We start from the raw sequence: 7,301 nt of genomic DNA, 5'->3' as shown, positions 1-7,301 counted from the left end.
CAGAAGCGGCTTATTCATGCTGGCCACATGACCCGGAAGCTGTACGCCGGCTCCCTCGGCCAATAAAGCGAGATGAGCGCTGCAACCCCAGAGTTGTCCACAACTGGACCTAACGGTCAGCGGTCCCTTTACCTTTACCTTTAGGTGGGGCATGGCCAAGAAAAAGTTGGGGACCACTGCTCTAGAAGTAATTCACATTTGGAAATTGAAGATTAGCATTGCATAGCCAATTTCTCACCAGCTTCTATGGCAGTGGTTCTCAATTCTTTTTCTCTGGACCACACTTTCAGAATAAAAATTTGCCCACGCCACACGAATTCTTTTTATTGATAAGGAATACATTGGAAAACAAAAAGAAACAACCCCTAGCCGTGCTTGATTTATAACACAGAGTACAACTACTTTATAATATGATCATGGGACATCTGGAAAGTATAAAACAATGCAGCGACATAGGAACATGAATCATTCCCGAAATATAATTATATACTACACTTCACTGAAATGTTTAAATGTTTCTTTGTTTGTCCTTGAAACGTCCTGGCAAACTTGCCATCCTCTCCTGCCACAGTGGTGTGGCACGCAATGCCCTTCGAGAACTGCCTGTTCTATGGAGTGAAAATTTAGTCTGTAGAAAACAAGGGGTTGGAGCCAAGCAGTTAGCAGAAGGAAGTCTGGCCACGATGCTGTTCCATTAACTATTGCACAAGAGATACTGGCAGGGATGCCAACAGGATTTTCTGGGTCCAATTCACTGCATTTGGATTGAGGCCCCTCTACACACACACACACACACACACACACACACACACACACACACACACACAATCTGTTGACAAGACCTGCTCCTTAGTAGTTATTTCTGCAACTAAATGCACATTAAAATCCTATTCCAATCAATGGGGTTTAATCACAACACAGTTTTGCTGGTTTCTACCCAGCACATGTTTCTGAGGGGTCATAATCATTTCTGATTATTCCGACACAAATGGTGAACCAGACAATGAAGAGGACATTTGCTATTTATAAAGATGCTTGTTGACATTTAAAAATGCATAAGAAACTTCAGTGACAAGTCAGTCAAGAGACAAGAGAATTTTACAGATATCCCGCTTTGGATTTTGACCCTACAGACTATAGCAATTTACTAAAACAATGAAGCATTTTAAAGCCTGGAAGATTGTTTAGAGGAGAAACTAATGGCTCTTTTAAAACTTGATTCTAACAGTCATTTAAAAGAGAAAATATAATCATGGCATAATCAATGACGTGAGTTATATTTACTGGTTGAATGATGAATGGCACTCTTGGGGAGAAGAAATATTTTTATGTATGAGTTCTGACAGCTAAGGAAGCCTTAAGCAGCAGCAGGTTGCAATAAATATTTTATTTTGAGGAAGCTGGAGCCTTCAAATAGGGCAAATTTACTGATGCCTACATATGCTGCTCATTGTCTAGGTTTTTCTTCTGCTGGTTTACAAAATTAAAGTGGTAGCCTACTTTCCCACCACAGCTGATTCAATTTTCGCTTTTTAGGTTAAACGTCTTTGATCACTTACCTGCAGCAGTCAGTTTTGATGCAAGGTATATATGCTATTATTCCGGGAGCGAAAAGACTCTTCAGTTGTATTCTATGCTAAGCTAGCGAAATGGCTTCATTTGTGAAATAATCAGCAGCATCACATTTGCAAAGGAGGCAGTGTCTTTGCCTAATTTATAAAATAAAAAAGCTGTTCTCTATCGCCTAATATTCCTGTATTTTTCACCTAGAGAAACTGGTAACATTCATTTTGACCTGCTGACTGCTTAAAGTGATCCATGCGATGGTCACCTCCAGGCTTGACTACTGTAATACGCTCTACGTGGGGCTGCCCTTGAAGCTCTCCCAGAAACTCCAACGGGTGCAGAATGCTGCAGCGAGGCTCCTCACAGGGTCTCTGCCATGGGAGCAGTGCTTTTCCAACTGCATTGGCTCCCGGTGGAGTACAGGGTCAGATTTAAGGTGCTGCTTTTGACTTTTAAAGCCCTTCACAGCCTAGGACCCTCGTACCTACAGGATGGCCTCTCCTGGTATGCTCCATGGAGGACCTTAAGGTCCATATATAGCAACACCCTAGAGGTCCTGGGCCCTAAGGAAGTTAGATTAGCCTCAACCAGAGCCAGGGCCTTTTCAACACTGGCTCCGGCCTGGTGGAACGCTCTGTCTCTTGAGACCAGGGCCCCGCGGGATCTGATCTCTTTCCGCAGGGCCTGTAAGACAGAGTTGTTCCACCTGGCCTTTGGCTCAGAATCAGTTTTATTCCCTCCCCCTTTTTCTTTTTCCTTTCTCTTCCTATGATGAGATTGCTCCCTAATTGTTTTAATATTGTATCTTAATCTTTTAAATTGTATTTTAATCAACTTGTTTTTATTATTGGTTGTTAGCCACCCTGAGCCCGGTCTTGGCTGGGGAGGGCGGGGTATAAATAGAAATTAATTATTATTATTATTATTATTATTATTATTATTATTATTATTGGAGTCTATGAAATTTCTGACTCCATTCTCCTTTTCAAAAAAAATGTATTCCCCCCATCCACTGTATTGTATCCTCTATGTTATGTCAACATCAAGCAACTCTCTTTCTTTGTGACTTTTGACCCAAAGTTAATGCATGAGCGTGGGGAGAAAAAACAACCATGAAACGTTAGCACAGAAGATACACTATAAAATCTTTGTTAAATTTGCTCCATGGTCATTGGAAAGATCTGTTGCATAGTCTTTTGTATCATTAGATGTAGAGTTTGAATCATCTCCTTCGTCCCCCCCAAATTATGTAAGTGTCAGATGCAGAGTGCATTGTGCACCATGGTAAAAATGAAACGTGATGCCTTCTCATAGGAGTGCACTAGGTTAATTCAGGCTGCCTTATTCCTGACCCCCACCGAACTTGTAGCTAGTTCTTATGTGAAGCATGGAGTCAAAAGACAAACCATTCCAAGAAGCCATCAAGCCTTCAGACAGGTGACGCACAGGAGAAATATGACAAGGGACAACAACAACAAACTTTTAGGATGATGTCAAATAAAAGATGGATGCAATCTTGCCATTTCCCAGAGGAGAGTACTTCAGTCATCGTGACATCGAAGGCCTAATTCAAACACTGAGTCTGTGGTATGGTTGCCGCCCGAATTCTTGAGGGTGGTCTGGTTTCCATGCAACAGCAAAGATGTTTTGCTGCACGTCCCATACAGTTCAGATTAGCACCGACATCCCTTAGGGGGCAGGGGGTGGCACTGGAAAGAATGTTTTTTTCACACAATCCAGCAAATTCACGTGGGAAGAAGATGCTAATGTTTTTGCTGCAGAACCAGTGAAGATTAGCAAGGTTTTGCAGGCTGATTATTTAATTCATTTCATTTTTTTAATGCCATTCATCCGAAAGGACTCCAAGGCTGTTGGCAGTATTCACATTAAAACAGTAAAACTGCTCATGGAATATAAATCTAAATAATCAATACAACCACGACATGGAAACAGTTTCATATCAATAGCAATGGAGAAATCAGTTTTAGGTGCTCCACCCCTTCACGTAATTTCCTCTAAGCACCTGAGTGAAGAAATGGGTCTTAAGGTGGCACTGAAACCCCGCCAGTGATTGATAAATGGGGTGCCACTACACAGAAGGCCCTATTCTGCATCACACCCAATGGGCTGAACCCATTGGTGAGATGACAAGAAGGTCCTAGCCTGCAAATCTTCAGCTGGACAGACTGGTGTAGAGATATGTACCTCCTTTGCATATTTGGCTCCCAAATGGGCAATGGTGTTGTCTTGTAGACAAAACATGTGGCACAAATCTTGTTTAATATCTGTGCTCAGCGATATTCACTGGGTGGCCCTGGATGTGGAAGTCCCGCTTTTCTTTTAGAATTTAGCATCTCCTGGTATGCCCCATGGAGAACCTCAAAGTCCATAAATAGCAACACCCTAGAGGTCCCGGGCCCTAAGGAAGTTAGATTAGCTTCAACCAGAGCCAGGGCCTTTTCATCACTGGCTCCGGTCTGGTGGAACGCTCTGCCTCATGAGACCAGGGCCCTGCAGGATCTGATTTCTTTCCGCAGGGCCTGTAAGACAGAGTTGTTCCACCTGGCCTTTGGCTTGGTGCCTATTTGATTCCCTCCCCCTCTTTCTTTTTTCTTTTCCTTTCTCCTCCTGCGATGAGGCTACATTTAAATATTTTAATGTTTCAATATTTTAATGTTGTATTTTAATTTTGTTTTTAAGTTGTATTCATTCAACTTGTTTTTATTATTGCTTGTTAGCTGCCCAGAGCCCAGCCTTGGCTGGGGAGGGCGGGGTATAAATAAAAATTATTATTATTACAGTGGTACCTTGGGTTACATATGCTTCAGGTTACATACGCTTCAGGTTACAGACTCTGCTAACCCAGAAATAGTGCTTCAGGTTAAGAACTTTGCTTCAGGATGAGAACAGAAATCGTGCTCCGGCGGTGCGGCAGCAGCAGGAGGCCCCATTAGCTAAAGTGGTGCTTCAGGTTAAGAACTGTTTCAGGTTAAGAACGGACCTCCGGAACGAATTAAGTACTTAACCCGAGGTACCACTGTATTTAGTTTCTCCACCTATGTTTTATGAATCATCATAACCCGCCTTGAATAATTGTTGTGTGGATAGCTGAGATAACTAACTTTATGCCCTCAGGTAATAAAAAACACAGTTCAAAGCAATCCATGATTATGAGAAGGAAAACTCCCTAAAGTTTGTGGTAGTCAGTTGATACTCCGGCCTGTGACCTATATCGCTAGTTCCACATTTAGAAATTGGCTTCCATTTTCTGAGCAGCTCATTTCTGTTTTTCAAGCATACCGCCCAGGAATGTATCTGAAGAACCATAAACTGCACCCATATAAGCTGCTCTGGGCTATTTTTCTAGAAAAAGAGGTGCCTGTACTCGCTTGTTCTCTTAGAATGGAAATAGCGCCCACTTGAGAGATGCTGGAACTGAGTTCCTGTGAGTCCCCCCTGAAAATGTCTTACACATAGGTTAAATAAAAAAAGAGCCTTCCCTGTACAGTGGTGCCCCACAAGACGAATGCCTCGCAAGACGAAAAACTCGCTAGACAAAAGAGTTTTCCGTTTTTTGAGGCGCTTCGCAAGACGAATTTCCCTATGGGCTTGCTTCGCAAGACGAAAACGTCTTGCGAGTTCTTGCGAGTTTGTTTCCTTTTTCTTAAAGCTGCTAAGCCGCTAAGCCGTTAATAGCCGCTAAGCCGCTAATAGCTGTGCTTCGCAAGACAAAAAAACCACAAGACGAAGAGACTCGCGGAACGGATTAATTTCGTCTTGCGAGGCACCACTGTACATCCATAAACAGATATGATTCATCCTTTTGATATTTCCTGGTTTCTGAAAATTGGAGCCCTGCATGCCTGTAAGTACACACAAATTCCCATGTCCCACCACAAAGGAAAATATGTCTGTCACAAAAAAGAACCCATTGGAAAAGTGCTCCTGAGCTTCTTTTAACTGTAGAGGGATGTTCCCTCTTAGGTCTGTAGACTGCTTGGGTGTGCTGTGGAATCTGATGTCCTGTGCCACACACAGGGTTCACCTTACAGATAGGTAGCCGTGTTGGTCTGCCATAGTCAAAACAAAATAAAAAAATTCCTTCCAGTAGCATCTTAAAGACCAGCTAAGTTAGTTCTAGGTATGAGCTTTCGTGTGCATGCACACTTCTTCAGATACACTGAAACAGAAGTCACCAGACCCTTCTATATAGTGAGAAGGTGGGGAGGGGTATTACTCAGAAGGGTGGAGGGAATGGGTGATTGGCAGATAGCTGTGATGAGCCTGTTGGCGACTCTTAACGACTGCAATAGGTCTTACAGGAAAAAGCAAGGGGTGAGAAGGTGAAAAATGGCTTTGTCATGTATAATGAGATACGAATCCAATGTCTTTGTTCACCTGTTCACCTGTTGAGGTTCACCTGTTGAGGTTCAGAGTGGCCCCATGGATTCTGCATTCCCTATAAGAATAATTAGCTTTATGATGTTTCAGCAGGATGAGGTAACAAGACAACAAGTTACTAGATTCATCTACTATGTATGAAATGCAGTCATCACCGTCATGTGATACATTAATGCACAGGTGTACACTGTGGGAATGTTCAGGGAGGCAGGAGAGGATATATTGTTTCTTAATATCCTTCCTAACTTGAGCTAGCATGTTCCTTTTCTTAGCAGAGTTTACATTCCCCTTTTTACATGCACAGCCAATAGCTGGTTGCAGGCTTGTGTAAGCCTCTCAATATTAGGTTCCTGGCAAGTTCCCTTATATCCCTCTTAAAAGAATAAACATGCCACAATCTTGTGTAAAATATATAAGAGTAGTTTACTCACATTTCTGTTCACGGTTGGATCCCTGAAGGCAGACTTAGTTACAAAGTATATACATGTGGAGCTATCCCATATGGGAATAGTCCCTTTGTCCTCTGTTGGCTGAACAGAGCATCTCTAGCTAAAAAGCTGCTGGTCCTACGATGGAGGAAGTCAAAAAGAGAGAGATGGCTGCGTGCCTTGTCCCTTTTGTTATCTGAACAGGTAACGTCACACCCGCCTCTAGTCACATGCAAAGGAAGTATGTTCCAGCCAGGAGGAAACAGGAAGTTTTCGACTGGCTGGACCAAACATTCCCCCACGTGTCCACTCTAGGAAAACAAGGAATGTTGCACTTGACTGCTACTTATGTATCATATCCCAAATACACTATGACAGCAAATGCATGCACATGAACAGCAAGCATGAATTTGCTGAGACTTTTGGTACATGACACCAGTCAAGCTTGCAAAAATTTACCACTTGCCCGAAAATAAATGTTGGAAATGTAATGAGACTGAAGGTACATTCTTTCACCTTTGGTGGACATGCCCAAGGATTAAGACATTCTGAGAGATGATTTATAATGAAATGAAAAAGGTATTTAAATATACCTTCCTGAAGACACCAGAGGCCTTTCTCCTTGGCATGGTCAGCCAATTGGTGCCAAAGAAGGACAGAACTTTCTTTATGTATGTGACAACAGCAGCAAGAATACTCATCGCAAGGTATTGGAAGACACAAGATTTACCCACCCGGGAAGAATGGCAGATGAAGTTGATGGACTATATGGGACTGGCGGAAATGACTGGCAGAATCCGAGACCAGGGAGAAGAGTCGGTGGAAGAAGATTGGAAAAAAATTAAAGATTATTTACAGAAATATTGTAAAATTAATGAGCTTTAGAAAAAAGGTGGAATGAAGCTA

This window comes from Podarcis erhardii (assembly GCF_964252035.2).
Source record: "Podarcis erhardii genome assembly, chromosome: 1".
Taxonomy (NCBI): Eukaryota; Metazoa; Chordata; class Lepidosauria; order Squamata; family Lacertidae; genus Podarcis; species Podarcis erhardii.
Note: the sequence above shows the minus strand (reverse complement) of the source record.